At 43.0% G+C, this 18,798-nt stretch overlaps 1 long non-coding RNA gene across 1 annotated transcript in view; it reads right to left on the reverse strand.

Annotated features, from left to right (window-relative positions):
* The window catches only part of LOC308471176, a 124,637-nt gene extending 106,895 nt beyond the window's left edge, over positions 1–17,742 (reverse strand). The window contains exon 1 of the long non-coding RNA XR_013982751.1: positions 16,658–17,742. This is a non-coding gene — a long non-coding RNA (uncharacterized lncRNA). The remainder of the gene's footprint in view (positions 1–16,657) is intronic.
* Between the last annotated feature and the right edge of the window lie 1,056 nt (positions 17,743–18,798).

The following is an 18,798-nucleotide window of genomic DNA, read 5'->3' on the forward strand; positions in this document are numbered from 1 at the left end:
AAGTGGCAGGTTGCACATTGGAATCCTATGAACAAAAGGCTTTCCATATTTATCTCAGTGTGGGTGGCATTTGCTGCAGGAAGTCTTGCACATCCACTTTCTCTCCAGCCATGACAAGTGCTAGGAAGGATGTTGTCCACAGGTGAAACACGCAAGCAGCAGCAATGACACAAACAACTGCTGCCACCCTTTAACCTTGTGCATATCACCCATTTTTAATGGGGCAATTCTTTATCTTGTTCTCATGCGAGACCTTTGTGTGGAAGGTCACTAAGAATCCTGTTTGAAGATGGAGTGTTGAAATGCAAGAACAACGAAGAGCCATAAAGGAGGGGCCGCATTCAATCAAATCAATCAATCCTTATTGGCACACAGAGAAAACAGGAATATATGAATCGAAACATACTGGAGAATTGGCATCACTGGAGTGTATTGAGAGGAGACTGGAAACTCACAAAGGATGCAGTGCTTATTACTTGATGATCATTTGGAAACCACAGTTCCAGTGCATTTTGAGCCAGTATTCCTGCTTTTATTCAGCTATTCTAACAAAGCAATTGAACACTTGCCTGCTTATACGTTCATCAACCATATTAAAGAACCTGAACTTTAAAACCCTCTATCATACAACCCTCTAAAATATAACTGTGATTGTGTTATGCCACTTGTATTTTAAACATGCATGTTGGCCAAAAGAGAATAATTTTTAGCATCAGATGGCAGAAAGACATAATTATATATAATATATATATATTTTAAAAAGCATAGCACAATTTATGGCTCACAAGTGTCAATATACTTCAAAGAGTGATCATTTATCCTGAAACACATTCAGTATTACAACTGTTTTATATTTTCCAAGCTCAATCAAATTTGCATTCATGCATAATTACCTTTCACTATACCTTTGTTTTGCTTTTTTTTAAAAAAGAAGAAGAAGAAGAAGAAACATCATCAACATCAAAATCACTGACCATGCTGCAACAGAAGTGACCACCATATATAACTGAGCAATGAAGTCCAGACCTTGCCATCATGGACATTTAACCCTTCATTTTTGATTGTGTAAGATTCAGATTATAGAATTGTAGAGTTGGAAGGGACCATGAGGGTCACTTAGTCCGATGCTGTGGTGTGGTGGTTAAGAGCGATAGACTCGTAATCTGGGGAACCGGGTTCATGTCTCCGCTCCTCCACATGCAGCTGCTGGGTGACCTTGGGCTAGTCACACTTCTTTGAAGTCTCTCAGCCCCACTCACCTCGCAGAGTGTGTTGTGGGGGAGGAAGGGAAAGGAGAATGTTAGCTGCTTTGAGGCTCCTTTGGGTAGTGATAAAGCGGGATATCAATTCCAAACTCCTCCTCCTTCTCCTCCTCCTCCTCCTCCTCCTCCTCCTCCTCCTCCTCTGCAATGCAGGAATCTTATGCCCAACTTGGGGCTTGAACCCACAACCCTGAGATTAAGTGTTTCATACATCCAGGGGACACTAGTAGTATGTTCATTTGTCTTGTTCCTGTGATCCTTCCACCTTCAGAAAAGGGGTGGAGGAGTGCAGTATACCTACGAATGTAGGTGTATCAGAGGGTGGAACCTATGGCCCTCCAGAAATTGTTGGACTCCCAACATCCATCAACCCAGGGCCGGCATGTTTAATGGTCAAGGGTGATGGGGGCTGCAACCCAGCAGCATTTGCAGGCCCACCATTTCTCCATCCCAGGTGTCTACCTCATGTATACATAGTTCAGCGGCCAGAGCTGATTTGAAAGCCTTATCCTATTGCATTGTTCTCAGGTGCACTGCTGAACCAGGAATTCCAAGCATTCAGACTCGGGAGTTGTCATTAATTGGTTAAACCCCCAGCAGAAGTGAGGGGAATATGCTTCAAAAAGTGTCCAGTATGGGAGTATAGCCACGACGTAGCCGTGGGTTTGTGTGGATACTTCCCATAAAGCAAGGGGAAACATCAGCACTTTGTGTTGCCTTTGCGGTTTGAGTCGAGACAACCCAGTCTGAACAGGAATTTATGCTATCACAACAAAGTTCTGAACTCCGTTTGAGCGTGCGCCATCAAGATCTGCTTCCTAGAAAGGTATTAGATTCATTTTTTAGATTCAGCAAGAGCAAACATGAGGACTCACCAAGTTCTACAAGCATTCAGATGCATTCTGGGAATGGAGTGGAGAGATGACCTAACCTGGGGAGAAAACAGCAAAGACCTGATGAAGAGAGCACAGCAGAAGTTATATTTTCTGAGAATCCTCTGGAAAAACAATCTCTCAAAGGACCTGTTGATGGCATTTTACCATTGTACTGTGGAGAGTGTATTAACGTATGGTCTGTGTGTGTGGTTTGGGAGCTGCATGTCCCGGGAAAAAACAATGCTGTCCAGGGTTGTAAAGACTGCAGAGAGAAGAATTGGGTGCATTCTTTCCACCTTAGATCAAATCTATGCTGTCAGGTGCCATAAGAAAGCTGCAGAGATAGCGCAGGATAGTACGCACCCCGGAAATGATCTCTTCCAGCTTCTGCCTTCTGGAAGAAGGTATAGGGTTATAAAGACCAGGACTAGCCGCCTGAGAAACAGTTTCTACGCAAATGCAATTCTGGTTCTAAACGCAGCATAAGGAGTCTCTATGGTATATTGTATTTTAAAATGGGGTTCCAGAGTTTTTAGGGGTTTTTGAATGTTTTATGTAGATTTTCAATTTCATTGTTCTGTATGGGACAATGACAATAAAGATATCGTATATCTTACAACTTTATAACATCTCGGAAATCAGCATGGAAATATCACACAACCTCAGGCACTGCTTTGGAGATTTCCAGTATTTCTGTGGCTTTGGCTAGGCCACGGATGCCATAAATTATGGAGGGTTTTCCCCACCCTCCTTTTTCCTTTACTTCCGTTTCTAAGTCAAAGGGGGAGGTGGGGGGCACTTGGGGCCTTAGGTTAGGCTACCACTTACTAAGTTATGATTCTTTCTCTTCCTCATCTCCCTACATCTCAGTGTGTGGATGAGATATTAGGAAAGGACACCATTAACTTGGATCACCTGGGAGATACCATTGAACTTTTTGGGAGCCCATAGAGACTCAGTCTGGCCATCAGTCATACTACTACTTTTTATTTAACCCCCACTCCTCTGATTATATATCAGGCAAGATACCTAGCTGAAAAGTAATCGTAACACCAGTGCTACACAAAGAATATTTCCAGATGACTTTGTTTTACTCCAGTTTTGTGAAGGGATGCTAGATGGAGTCAATTTTAGAATCCAATAACTATATACACTGAGGCAGGGATGTGCTTTTTAATTACATAAAAACATTCTTGCATTCAGTTTCTAGGTAGAAAAAAGCCATACGGTTCAATCTGCTTAAAGGGAGCCAAGTTGAAGTCATGTGCATGTGATTCGATACCATTGGTATGGTTAAGGTCAATAAGTTCTGCAGCGCTCTGGAGTCTACCACTGGAAACGTATACTTGGTCCGACTTTGGCTTCTGAAAATCCATCAGACGTTGCCCACATGATTTGAAGTGGGTCAGTTGAGGATGAAGTGTTGATGAAGACCAGATTGGGAGCTCCTTTCTGATCCACACCTGGCCCGTAAGTTAAGGCCCCAACCTTGAGCCCTAAGGGTACCCCTGGCAGTGGATAGTCCACCAGTGTGATTGATGCCTCTGAAATGTGTCATGTCAAATGTGTTTGGAAGGGTAATGAAACCTGTGCCCAGATTTACCAAACCGATGTGTTCATTCCCATCCTTCCCTATTGTGGGCAAAATGGAAGGATACTTAATTCTGCTCCTGAACAAAATTGTCTTAAACTGGAATTATGGCATATACCACAACCTTGGCATGAGGGTAAGTTGCAGATCAATTACAATTAAGTGTTGTTATATGAAACATTCAGATTTGAATGACATTCTACCATATCCTGAATTATCACTTAACTAACCAGATGTGCCACTGATTATTAGAAAAGATTTTTGGGTAACTTAGAAACAAAACAAAATCCCTGTAAATTCACTTTAAAAATAAAGTGTTTGATTTATGCTGAATTTAAAATTCCTTGCTCTTATGTGTGTGTTTTTGTGGGGATAGGGGTGCTCTTGTCTAATAAATATAGTCTGTCGACTTAATGAAAGGAACTGGACATTGAACATGATCCCTTACAAAATGAAAGTGTAATGAAGTCATGATGAGCAGCAAAGAGGTATTTAAATGAGTCCTATTTAGAACAGACCCATTAAAGTTAATGAACCCAAGTTAGTAATGCCTGTTAACATCACTGGGTTTATTCTGAGTAGGATTAGGATTGAAAAACACCCAGACACTATTATACAACATTTCTACTATAACTTCCAGCTAATTATTGCCTCCCTATCACTACCACTTCCAGGCTAACATTATAGCATCAAATCTGGTTTGGGAGAATTTGCTGATTGACCACAGGCTAAAATGTACCAGACAGATGGCTGGAGTGGCACTGTTCACTCATGTTCTAGGTGGACGTGTATTTCTCGTTAATTTCATGTTCATGGGGTGCTCTTTGAAGATGGAGCAGAATCCTCTGAACTCTCAGGTGTCGGGAAGCAAGAATCTGCCATGGATTGTTTTATAAAGAAGACCATTCAATGCACCCAAAGTAGCTTGTGTAAAGTAGACAAATGGTCTTTGTTTCAGGAAAAGAAAAGACATTCATCAAATTGTCAGCTCTTGAAATATGTCTAGTTAGTTGTTTTTAGCAAAAAACGAACAACCACGTTTCTATAAAATCCTTTATGCCTTAACTATTATGTGCACTCCTTGAGACAAAATATCTCTCAGAGGATTCATTACTAAAGCATTTCAGATAATGATTATTTCAGGTTTTTATCACTCTGATTCTCTGCTGAGTTGAAGGCCAAGTTATCCTGACAAAGATCAGATGGAAAATCTGGATGTCTTCAACTGGAGGGATCAAGTCCAAGTGTCTGAGATGCTATGTATTTTTCTCACATATGTACACCGCCTTTATTGTAAATTGGCAGTGCCATCTGTATGTTGTGTTTGTGTTTGGTGTTAGAAATTTGGGTTTCCAGCATTTGTCAGTTGGTGGTGGTGGTAATTATATTTTATTATATCAACGTTGAAGCTTCTAGATGATTTACAATGTAGGGCTAAGAAATAAAAAAAATAATACATAAATTTTAAATACATAAATGCAATAACTTCTATAAAAATATCAGCAATCCATATCTAGAAGTAAGAAAAAGCTCCGCTACACTTTGTTAAATGTTGCTACATGAAAGTAAGAAGATCTGTGCTTCTGTACAGCAGACAGGGAGAGGTTGTCTCACTTTCAGATACCTCCCATTGCTCTGAAATTCTCTCTTAGGTCAGCATGGAATATATGTATAACAGAGGCTGAGAATCCAGAGAAGCATGTGACTAATTTGGTACACCCAAGGGGCTTTCCAATCCACCATCATGCCATATGACAAACCACTTTTGCACTGAATGCCAGGGACTTAGATACAAATACGCAAACAGTTGTTTGAGGACAGCCTACCAGCCTATCTGTTTGCTAGGGGTGACCTGGAACTTGGATTTAAGATTGCAGACAAGGAATGGAAAGCTGAGTAACAGCTGGAGGCACGTAGACACAGTGGCATAGCGGTCAGTTGCTTTCTGGTCTAAACTTGTTTTGATGTGCTTCTTGCAAAATGGTCCTTTTGTGTTGGGAAGTCAACTAATCAGGGCTCAAGCTGATGGTGGCATAAGAGTCACTGGGCAGGCATGGGGAACCTGAGGGCCTCTAAAAGTTGGACCCCAACTCCCATCAGCTGCAGCCAGCATGGCCTATCATTAGAGGTGATGGGAGTTGTAGTCCAGCAACATCTGCAGGGCACCCATTTCCCATCCTTTCCCAAGCTTCTTGCTATGAGTCCATGTGATGAATTCAACATTGATGTAGCTCAGGTTGCAAGAGGGTAACGTAAGAGAACATGTCTTCCTTAATGGAGAGGTACCTGAATACTGCTGGCTATTAAGGGGAGAGCGGGTAGCAATATATCTTTGCTCAGAAGTAAGCACTGTTTACTTACAGGTACATGCAACTTGTAGAGACGTTGGTGGCGCTGAGCCTCTTGGGCTTGTTGATCAGAAGGTTGACGGTTTGAATCCCCATGATGGGGTGAGCTCCCGTTGCTCTGTCCCAGCTCCTGCCAACCTAGCAGTTTGAAAGCATACCAGTGCAAGCAGATAAATAGGTACTGCTGCAGAAGGAAGGTAAACGGCGTTTCCGTGAGCTCTGGTTTCCGTCACTGTGTTCCATTGCGCCAGAAGCGGTTCAGTCATGCTGGCTACATAACCAGGATAGCTGTTTGCGGACAAACGCTGGCTCCCTTGGCCTGAAAATGAAATGAGCACCACACTCCGTAGTTGCCTTTGACTGGACTTAACTGTCCAAGGGTCCTTTACCTTTTTTTTTTAACCTATTAAGGGGAGAGATTGTATAGCTCAATGACTTTGCATGCTGACGGTTCCAGGTTTGATTAATGTCATTTCCTGTTGAAAGGCTCTTGGTTCTTTGAGCTGAGGGAAATCTTTACCTGGGATGTTGGGCATCAGTTGGAGAAGATTGTACCAAGCTAAATGAACACATGTAGAAGGACATTTAATACATGTTCACAAGGCAAGGTTGAGCCTTGCAGTGTTGAACTAAAAGAGCAAGCAGCAATAATATTTTAGGAATAGGTGAAAATGGGGCATTTTAGATTAGGAGCAGATCCTTAAATCTATGCTTCCACTGAGTGCTTCTAATTTTGACAGTCGGGTCATGTATCCATAGCGGTCACCAGAGGAGGGAATGACCATTGGAAGGAGCACGGAGAGAAGAAACACTATGGTGTGCCTGTAACAGCGAAACCAGGCTCCTTCATCTGCTCCATCTGCACTAAAACATGTCTCATCTTGGTCTCTACAGCTGTAACTCTCCAGTGGTTTGACTTTACCCCCAAAGGTGCACTCTTCCATTGTCTCCTGAGACAGATGGGTGCCAACAACAAGGTATATGCACCTTTGTACCCCACTCCCTTGCACACACAATTATGTACAAAAAGAGGCTCTTTCTACCAATTGTAGTGCATGAAATCATGATAAGAACTGCATAGGCATTTTGCAGGGAACCATAATTCCATTTCCTAATATGGCAAAACTAAACTAGCTAGGAATGGCTCCCAATCTATTCCATTTTACGTGAGGCACCTGACGCAAGGATTAAGCGCTAAAACTTTTTGATTAATGAAGATGACAAATTGATATTAAACATTATCAAAGTTTTTGTTTGGGGCCAAGAAGGGAATTATCCAGACACGTTGTAAGTTGAGCCTCACACAGTACTGTTAGGCAACGTTTTTTTGGCAGCCCCAATGGAAATTTCAGGAGCAGATGTTAATATTTTGAGATGTATGAGTTTGCAACAGCTACTTCATTTTCCAAGCAGGAGAGAAGGTTGTGGTTTTATACAGCCTTTAGGGCTTTAAAAAATTGTTAGATGCTTGGGGAAATGAGAGGGAAGTGGCCAAGTTATGCACGCCACAGTTTCCTGTAGATGCTACCCATTTGGTTACCTGCTGTGGTCTGTCTGTCAGTTTGATCTACTTCTAAAGAAAGGCTGAGGTGTACGAGCATTTTCTCATACCTGGGGAACAAGATAATAGCCATGGGCACCTATTAATTTATAAAGATCAGTCTGAAGATGTTAGCTGTATTTTTTTTTTCAGTCCAAGAAGAATGTCAGGGCCTCTGCCTGACTACACTCAGGAACCCTGCTGATGAAAATAATCATCAAAATTCTGTGTCACACTAACCCAAACCCTGTACCCTGTATTGTACAATTAGCAAATGAGCACGTTTTTCATTTTGCATAACTTCTGATGTTCCTGTTACTGATGAGCAAGGGGAAAAAAGGACTGCAGGTTATCAAAACTCAGCCCATTCCTACTTCTTACCGCATTCATCTTTGGAGAGTTAACCAAAGTTTTTCCAATTTACTTTCACGCCAGTATTTGTTGCCTTTTGAGCTTGTTGGGTGAGCCATCCACTAATGTGTTTACAGGTGGACATACAGAAAATGACCCCCCACTAATAATCTGTGCACATAACTGGGTAGATAGGAATATACATCCTTATGCCTCCAGGACAATCCAGTCACCCCTATTTTGAGGTTAAGCTGTGTAGACATAATAGTGTACCATTCAGGCTTAGTTACAGGCACTACCCACCCGGCTGCTATTTGTGCCAATTTCTGCATATTCCATTTGTAGCCCAGGGTGAGGTGCAATAAAAAAAAGTTAGGTTCCCCTCTAACCATGTCTCAGTAATCACCATGGCACTGTTCAATTTCTGTATATTAGCTATGTGTGAGTCGTCCTTTCATATGCTTAAGCAATGCCCAGGAAAAGCAAATATCTGTATCACTACAACCTGCCATATCTGTTTGAATATTGTCTCCCAAACCTTTGACTGCTTCTACAGAGCAGAAAAGAGAATATGCAGACTGTATGTTGAATTATGGTGTTGGAGGAGACTCTTGAGAGTCCCATGGACTGCAAGAAGATCAAACCTATCCATTCTTAAGGAAATCAGCCCTGAGTGCTCACTGGAAGGACAGATCCTGAAGCGGAGGCTCCAATACTTTGAGCACCTCATGATAAGAGAAGACTCCCTGGAAAAGACCCTGATGTTGGGAAAGGTGGAGGGCACAAGGAGAAGGGGACGACAGAGGACGAGATGGTTGGACAGTGTTCTCGAAACTACCGGCATGAGTTTGACCAAACTGCAGGAGGCAGTAGAAGATAGGAGTGCCCTGGTCCATGGAGTCACAAAGAGTCGGACACGACTAAATGACTAAACATGTTGATCTCTGGCTTGGCAGTGGATAATTCCTGCTCTCTATCACTGCTGCCAGCTCTCTCTGATGGCCTTTTCCAGGGTTGGGGTCGGCTACAGTGGGCTTCCCCCTCTAGAACCCAACAGTAGCAATACTTAGGCTTGTCTTGCTATCCCTTTCTGCCAATAACTGGAGCTATGGTGACTCTGTAACTACCATCTGCAAACAGGTTTTCCTGGTGGACACTTTAGTACAGAGCTTTCCAAACTTTTCATGTCTGTGACACTCTTTTTAAAAAGGTAAAGGGACCCCTGACCATTAGGTCCAGTCATGACCGATTCTGGGGTTGCAGCACTCTTCTCGCTATACTGGCCGAGGGAGCCGGTGTACAGTTTCTGGGTCATGTGGCCAGCATGATTAAGCTGCTTCTGGCGAACCAGAGCAGCGCACGGAAATGCCGTTTACTTTCCTGCAGGAGTGGTACCTATTTATCTACTTGCACTTTGACGTGCTTTCGAACTGCTAGGTTGGCAGGAGCAGGGACTGAGCAACGGGAGCTCACCCCGTCGCGGGGATTCGAACTGCGACCTTCTGATCAGCAAGTCCTAGGCTCTGTGGTTTAACCCACAGTGCCACCCGTGTCCCGACGGGTGTGCATCGATGTGCATAATTTCGTGACACGATAATGCAGTTTTACTAGCGAATTGGAGGTTAAATGAACCCCTTTCCAGCCCCGGGAGGAGCTCAGAGAGCGTTTGCATGACACACATGCACACTGCAGCCGACAAACTAACGTGTCACAACACACACAGTTTGGAAAGATCTGCTTTAGCAGGGAAGCTAAGAATGAGAGCCCTCTGTAGTTCCATGAGATGAAGAGCTGACTTGTGTCTCTGGGGATTTAATAGCTTTTTTGAACCATCTTGAACGCCTGCTTGGGTAGGAAAAACAGAATGCTCCTGGTTCAAATAATTAAATAAGAATAATAGCCAATAATGTTCCTGGACCTCTGGTTACTCCGCTCAGACATCTGTTTTTGCAGTTATTGGTCTAGTGCTGAACGGACAGCTCCAGATAACCTCTGGACCTCTCTTTGCTTCCCCAAGTTTCTTCCCCTGACCCACTAATTCCTGCTAATTTTGGGTTTTTGTCATTCCAGGTTACCAGAATCACATTCATTCCTATTGTTGAACGAGAGCTTGTTGTGAAACAGCAATGTTACTTTCTTTTGACATGACACACCTGTGGGGGGAATGACCCTAATATAAGCCAGCCACTATCTATCACAGGTTTTCAGCTGCTCCATTTGCTGCATGGGTAGTCTACCACTATATAGGTTAAGAGTTTGTGTCTTTTAACGATGATGAGCATCTGGCTTCTCTGGCTACCACATCGGAACACTGTGTGTTTATTGTGCAGGAACATAGTTTTCTCAAATTTGCAGCCAAGTCCAATGAGCGCCTGAAAAGAGCTGCTATTGCACCACCACTCATACAAGTGCAACTATATAGAATTATATAATGTTGCATTTGCTACTTCCGAGCCCATGCACTTTTTGCCATTGGCTAAGCTACTGTGATATCACAGAATGCTCACCAACATTTTAACTACTTAGATGGATCTGTTGTGGCTTAGGGTGAGTCACAGAGCTGAGGAACCCCTGAGGCAAAAGTGGTGGCGGGGGTTGATTTTCACATTGCTTTGAATGGACCAATTTTAGCTCAAATAGAACTTTATTTCCTCTGCATCATAGCTCAAATTACTGGCACTGGTTTGAATACAATGAGAGAGGAGTCCTGCCAGTACAGGAACTACAGCAGTTCAGAAATAGACATGAATGGTCCAGAGTGTCAAAAAGAAGGATGCCCATGAAACTTCCCCAAATGTTACCAAAAGCAGTAGGAAAAGGAGCAGCCAGCTTCCCGATAATCCGCTCATTTCCAATGCCAACCACATGGAGGCAGCAAAACACACAGAGAGGTAATGAGGCAAGAGGGATTACATTAGAGCCTGATTCAAGCAGTATTTTAATAGCAGCGGAAAGTAAAATCGTTTGGAACTGACTGGATATTGGCTTCAAGTCAAACACTTGTGCTGCTGTTAAAGATGGGGGAGGTGTGGAAAACTCTGACCTGCCGTGGAGACAGACACATCCTTCCAATATTCCCGCAGGTTAGTCAAGTAACACGAACCTACCTGCATTTCGAAAAATGTGTGAGTGTGTGGAATGCACACCTGTGGTTTCTCTGCTAGGCAATTGAGAACCTGCAATTACACCAAGTGTTCTCTTTTCCCCTCATCCATAACTGCCCTCCCATTCTTTTTCTTTTTCTAAAATAAACCACCACCAGAACATAGGAGAGAGATAATGGGGTCATACTCCCTCTGAAAGATCAGATTGTTAATCTGGGGGTGCTCTTGGGCTGGTAAGGCAGCTACAACTGTTTCTGGATCAGGATAGAGATGGGGGGAAACTCCCATCTCTTGTGGGGCACAATTAGTGCCAGCACCGTCCGTTAAGAGTTTGGGTGTAATCTTCGACACCTCCCTTTCCATGGAGGCGCAGATTGCAGCTATAACAATGGCGGCATTTTTTCATCTCCGCCAAGCTAAGCAGTTGGCTCCTAACCTCTCTTGCCCTGACCTAGCCACTGTGACCCATGCAACGGTCACCTCCAGGCTTGATTATTGTAACTCGCTCTACGTGGGGCTGCCCTTGAGACTGACCCAGAAACTCCAGTGGGCGCAGAATGCTGCTGCAAGACTCCTTATGGGGTCCTCACTGCGAGATCACATTCATCCAGTGCTATACCAGCTGCACTGGCTCCCGGTGGAGTACAGGATCAGGTTTAAGGTGCTGGTTTTAACCTTTAAAGCCCTATACGGCCTAGGACCCTCGTATCTATGGGACCACCTCTCCCAGTGTGTCCCACGGAGGACCTTACAGTCTTCAAACAAAAACATCTTGGAGGTCCCGGGCCACAGGGAGGTTAGGCTGGCCTCAACCAGAGCCAGGGCTTTTTCGGCTGTGGCCCCGATCTGGTGGAATGCTCTGTCACAAGAGACTAGGGCCCTGCGGGACTTGACATCTTTCCGCAGGGCCTGCAAGACAGAGCTGTTCCACCAGGCCTTTGGCCAAGGCACAGCCTGACCCCCTCCCTTTGGTAATCCTCACAGAACTCTAGCTCAATGGTTGCCATTAATTTGATTTGAACTGATTTTAGAATGAATTGATTTTAGAATGCTGTATTATTTTACTGTTGTTAGCCGCTCTGAGCCCGGCTTCGTCTGGGGAGGGCGGGATAGAAATAAAATTTTATTATTATTATTTATTATAGTGTTTACCTCTGTCATCTATGCACTGGTGACTTCCAGCACAGATTATTGCAATGTGCTGCTATTGGTGGTGGTGGTGGGAGTAATGCCCTTGAGATTGATCTGGAAGTTGCAGCTGGTGCAAAATGGGGTGGTTTGACTGCTCACTGGGGCAGGATATTGCCAACACATCACCCCACTGTTGAAAGAATGCAGTGAACCACTGGGCTAAGTTGAATGTGCTGGTTTCGGTGTGTAAAGTTTGGGAGCAGCAAGGTAATCTCGCCTCTTATATATACCAGTCAATCAATGGGCTCTGCAGGTGAGGGCCGTTTGCAGACACCATCTTATCAGGAGGTCCATTCCTCATAATATAGGAATGGGATATTTTGGATTGTGGCCCTACCTTTCAGAACATCCTCCCTTTGAATACTGGGCAGGCACAGTCTCTGTTGCCTTTCTGGAGCCTACTGAAGACCTTCCTCTTTCAACAAGCCCTTTTAAACTGAGATCTTTCCAGTCTGCATCTGCGTTGGAATTATTTGAAAGGTCTTGTTATTTTTGGTTCTCTGGTTGCTGCCCTACTCCTTTGGGAAGAAGAACAGGGTATATACATTTAACAAAAGAACAAACGAAATCATGCATTGGAAGAGAGACTGATGCAGCATCCCAACTCAAGATTTCACTTGACGCCACCCAAGTGGGGCAGCAGAATAGAATCTCAACAAGTTGTGAAAAGGGTTGCTCTGAACCTTTTGCACATGAATAGCTGTTGACTCCAAGCCTGTGGAAGGCAGAGAGGCTCACCTGTGCAGAGGTAGCAGTTTCATTTGTTTGATGCAGGATGCATCCTTACATCACATCAGGCACACTTTTGTACTGTCTAGTCTCACTGGCCATGACTCTCTGGTCTCAGGGAGGGATGCATCTTTACCTGTTTATCAAGGATTTGTCCTGATTTGCTTGTACAAACCTTAGGCAGAGGTTAGGCTATACTGGACCTTTATTGAGCATTCATTCTGATATCTTTGCAGGGTGGTTATAAAACAACATGCATTTCTAAAAATGTTGCTCTCTTCTACGATTGGATTGAAGATTTAGACAAACTCGCAACAGATGAACAACTTGCATATAAATGCAGACTTGCCATGGACAAATTCAATGATATTTCAAATCCATTCTTACAAACGCTGTAATAGGTTAAGATCTGGTGAAGTACAATAACAACCTTGTAAAGTATACAGTTTTAGGTTTTCTCTCCTCCACCCTTTATTTTCCCTTCTGCACGGATTCTGTTTCTCTTTTTTATTTGCGCCTCACATTGTTTAGTGCACATATAATTATATGCTTTTTGAACTTTCAATAAAGATGTTTAAAATCTAACAACAACAACTTGCATTTCTCCTGATTTTTCTTTGGGGTGTTTAATTAGTTTCTTGTTAATCACAAAATCATAGAATTGCAGAGTTGGAAAGGGACCACGAGGGTCATCTAGTCCAACCCCCTGCAATGCAGGAATCTTTCCCCCAGTATTCACCCCACACTATTCATTGCATTTCCCTATTACTTTCCAAACTGCAGAAGTCCCGATTCTTTTCTTTTCTTTGTTTTGGATTTAGTGCATCCGGAAGACGGAGACCTTTAATCTACTTTAGTTGTGCAAACTTCATTTTCCAGTCTGTGCATGTATCCCTCCTGCATAATACTGGCAAGTCTGGAGACACCAGGCATTTCTCAGCATAATTTCCCCATCTATAAAATGGGTATTAGAGTGATCATGAGAAAGACTACTAAACTTTAGGTTATGTAAATACAATCCCAGTAACAACACACACAACTTAACAGGCTGTTTTTGACCATGTGACTTCTATTTCAAACACAATTCAACATATAATATCTCACAAAGTGTAATTCTATAGACCAACACATCATGCAAACAGAACATATCAAGAGAAAGTCCAATGGATGGTCAGGAGATAAAGTCCATTCGGTTCCTAAATTGGCATATTGGCAACAACCGCAATATGGTATGCTTATCTTATGATGTTCCATGTATCACTGCTTTGACAATTCTAACTTTCCTTGTATGTAGATATCGGATCAGATGGAAAACTTGAAGGTATGTCATGAGGGCAGACTCAGTCAATATAATAAAGGCAGTTCTTTTAAGTGCATGGGTGATATTCTGTGTTAGTAATTAAACCTATGTAAATCATGCAGATTATATTGATTTGCATGCATCTGTTTTGGCACATAAATTTTCCAACAGCCATGGTATAAAAGCTTTGCCTCCAAGCCCAGGAAATACTGCTTCATCACCTTCTGTTCACTGACATTTTGCTAGGCATTGCCCATGCCCTTTCAGTTCTACTTTTGCAGCCTTGGGCTAGAAACTAGATTCCTTTTGAATATTATAGACAAAACTGACACTGTCAGCATCCTGTGTTATGCACCTCATGCCAGCTTCTGCACGTATACAGAGAGCATGCACAGCCTCTCACTATTATTGCTATCTAAGCTGCCAGTGCAGTTAAATACTCAAAATGATCTTTAAAAGGGCAGCCAAATTTAAATCAGCACAGGTTGAATCCACATTGGACAATGTCCATTATTTGTAAAATAATAGCATCTTGTGTTTGAGAGGCTGTTGTGATTTGGATGCCAATTCTTAGAATGTAAATCCTTTGATAGCGATCTGACTTTTAGAAGACATCTGAAGGCAGCCCTGTTTAGGGAAGCGTTTAATATTTGATGAATTATTGTATTTTAATATTTTGCTGGAAGCTGCCAGAGTGGCTGGGGAAACCCAGCCAGATGGGCAGGGTATAAATAATAATATATTATTTAGACAAATCACTACAGGAATAGCTCCCTTTGAGAAACGGGTATGTTTAAGCTGTGGCTGAAATCCAGTAGATGTAGGTGCTTTTAAACTCTTTGAAACCTATATCCCTGTTATTCATTTGTGATAATTATAAAGATCCTTTTGATATTTTCTCTAGTTGGCTGGTGACATCTAGCCATAGTAAACTGTTTTAACTTGGTCACTTTGGTGGTAAATTTATCATTTCAGTTGCTCACTAGCTGCCTTGACTGAAGCAGTGATAAGGCCCCTTCTTAAAAAAATAAGAAGACCCCCATTGATCTTGGTATCTAACTTATCATTAGGAGGCATGAGGTTCAAAAAAGTGGTAGTAGAACAACTGTTTAGGTTGGATTTATAATAATAATAATAATAATAATAATAATAATAATTTATTATGTATACCCCGCCCCTCTGGCTGAGTTTCCCCAGTCACTCTGGGCGGCTTCCAATCGAGTGTTAAAAACAATACAGCATTAGATATTAAAAACTTCCCTAAACAGGGCTGACTTCAGATGTCTTCTAAAAGTCAGATAGTTGTTTATTTCCTTGCCATCTGAAGGGAGGGCGCCACTACCGAGAAGCCCCTCTGCCTGGTTCCCTGTAACCTCACTTCTCGCAGCGAGCGAACCGCCAGAAGGCCCTCAGCACTGGATCTCAGTGTCTGGGCTGAATTATGAGAGTGGAGACGCTCCTTCAGGTATACAGGACCGAGGCCGTTTAGGGCTTTAAAGGATTTAATTAACCAGCTGCAATTGTGGAAGCCAGTGCAATGACTCCTGCTAGCACAATGAGGCATTCCCCCCTGTCTTCTCCCCACGTGCACCTCCCTCAAATCTGCTGGGTGGGGGGTCATGAGAAGCATGCAGGCGGGGGATGGGGAGCAGAGGAGATTGTTCCATCGGGCAAGCAGTAATGCTTGAGCTGGCAGAATGATAAGAAGAGCACAACATAGAATTCCATCCTACACCCCCTAGGATGAGGGATTTCTCTGAGGTCCATTTCTTGAACACACAAACTCTGCATACCAAGAACAAACTTAGTTGGTTTCTAAGGTGCTACTGGACAATTTATTATTATTATTTTATATATTTCTACTGCGACAGACCAACACGGCTACCTACCTGAATCTGCAAGCCACTCTCCACCATCCCACACCCATGCTCAGCTCCCAGCCTTCCCCATATCCTGTGGGGGAAAGGTCAGTGGTGGTGGTTGTACTCAATATGGTCTTGAACATGAGTGGCTGCTAAGAGGAACTCCACTTCCTTAAAATGTACTTTATGGGGAGAGAAAAAAAGTGGGAGGGAAGTATTGCCACTGCTACCTCTGCAGTGGTAAGCTTCCCTGGAATAACACCCAGTTCCAGCTCCTCTGCCTGGCCCAAATTTCACTCTTCATTTCAAGCCAAATGCTCTTAAAGGTGAACTGTTGGCTTAGACCTCGGTTTATTTTCCATCTATGCAAGACCTTTAAGAGAGGTCATTGGGGTCGCAGAGGACAGTGACTGTGGTGTTTGCTCGTTCTTTTAAAAATGTCTGTACAGGGTGAGAGAAAGAGTTAATAGGTAGAACAATAGAAAAGCCAGAGGCGGAGCCTACCTGTTTATAAAAGGGCTTAGCCCGAGGTTTGGGTTGGTTGGTTGGGAAAGGCAGTTGGGAAAGCAGTTGGCAGACTGTTGGAAATAGAGCGACAGTTAGTGGAGTTGGTTCTTGTGTGAGGGGAGGTAGAAGAGTTAAAGACAGGATAAAATAAAACTAAGAAGGTAAAGAGTAACAAGATGTTGAAGGCAGTTAAAGTTTATTTGTGTTTGCAATAAACTACACTCTTCTTAACTTAAGAACCTGACTGAGACTAAGTAATTTACCGGGGAGGACCTGATTGGTGGCAGCGGATTAGTGGTGTACGGGTCAATAGTCCGTGAGATGACTGGGGGCTCCGTACGAACACCAGAGTGACGGACCTGAATATGTGCATGCGATGGGTGACTGTGTGAGTGAAGGTGACTTGCCATTGGCCTTGACAATTTCAGATCAAACTTATGAAAGGTGAATAAACCTATGTTCCATCGAGACAAGAGAGAAGCGGAGTCTGTGGAGCAGGTAGGAAAGAGAAAGGCTTTTTCTAGACACAATCGCTCTCCCTGTGAGAATTAAGTCTATCGCTTGGGAACACTTTGGGAGTTGGCCTTGCTTCTAGATGAAGACTTTTTGTTAGCTTTGGCTAGTGCACTGGCTGTGACCTCTGTTGGAAGATAGAAACAAAGAAAATTGACTGCTGTAATCAGGGCTTCTTTTCAGCTGGTACTCAGTTCTGGCACCTCTCAGGTGGGTGCCTTTGCCATTCTAAGAGAATGAGGGAGGTGTTCATGGTGAGTTCCGGCATCTCTTTTTCTAGAAAAATAGCATTTTTTGGAAAATGCACTCTGTGTGGGATCATCCATGAAGTTGGTTCAGAAACTTGTGCTGGCACAAGAATGCTGCTGCCTGATTTGTTGACATATTCTTCTAAATAAAAACAACTTTATTGGTTACCAGATTGAGTTTCCAAGATCAGTTGAAGGTCTAACCTATGAAGCCCTAGAGTGAGGTGAGAAACCTCAGGCCTGGTGACCAAATGTGCCCCTATGGGCCTCTCTATATGTAGAGCAGATATGTGGAACCTATTGTCCTCCAATGTCCTTCTCATCATCCCTGGCTAGGACTGATAAGAGTTGAAGTCCTACAACGTCTGAAGGGCAGATTTCCCACTTCTGGTGGGGACAATAATAGTGAATTAGATGGACTAATGATCTGACTATGTATAAGGCAACTTCCCATGTTCCTGTTTTTCATCTGCTAATGTTAACAGTGTATGCAAATAATAATAAAAAGGACATATTAGTTCCAGTGTCTTATGCATGTATTCCTACATGCAGATACACCCAGGGTAGTATAAAAATGAGAGCACTCTAAACGTACAGTGCACAATGGAATATGCTGAGTAGTTTTTCCATTGTCCAGAGTAATTCAAGTTGGCATGAAGGAATTTATTAAGCAAATGCAGGCAGCCAGCTCAAAGCAAACACACAAGCATTGTAGGTGGCAAATTGACAAAAGTTCAGGCCGGCAAAACAAAGCCGATATATTCAACTCTTGCGCTTTGACTTATTAGAAATGACATAACTTAAAACACTGTCTGGAAAAAGGCTTGTAACTGATACCAACCTCGCTGCATTGGGATTATCTTCAAGTGATCTTGAAAACTAAATAATTTTTTTTATTATGAAAAAAAATACGTATAAAGAGTCTCTCCAGAAAGAAAATAGCACGAGCGTGTGCAACTTGGTATCCCCAGAGGAAGGATTAAAGCTTAAAACATGGGAAAGAAGAAGTCCAGCCGGAATAATATGCCGCAGTCATCTGCTCAGATTGCTAGCGCTGGGAAAATGTTTGAAGCTGATTTCAAATAGGGATGCCATAGATGGTAAAACAGCTGCCAGATCACTGAGACCTACGGGAGGCAGCTGTCAAACTGTAGCAAGCTCTTCAGCCTTCCAGTTGATGGCCAGACATTACCACATCACTCAGCAGAGTTTCCTGTCCAATATTAAGCACAGCACACACACATACACATACACCCCACTACCTGAAGGTGGGATTTAAAGCAGACAGCCAGATTTCCATCAGAGATATTAGAGTTTCATATTTTGCACCATCCGTGGTCTCCTTGGATGTCCCTAAGCAAATATGTCTCTCAAGCT

This window comes from Podarcis pityusensis (assembly GCF_964106645.2).
Source record: "Podarcis pityusensis genome assembly, chromosome: 2".
Taxonomy (NCBI): domain Eukaryota; kingdom Metazoa; phylum Chordata; class Lepidosauria; order Squamata; family Lacertidae; genus Podarcis; species Podarcis pityusensis.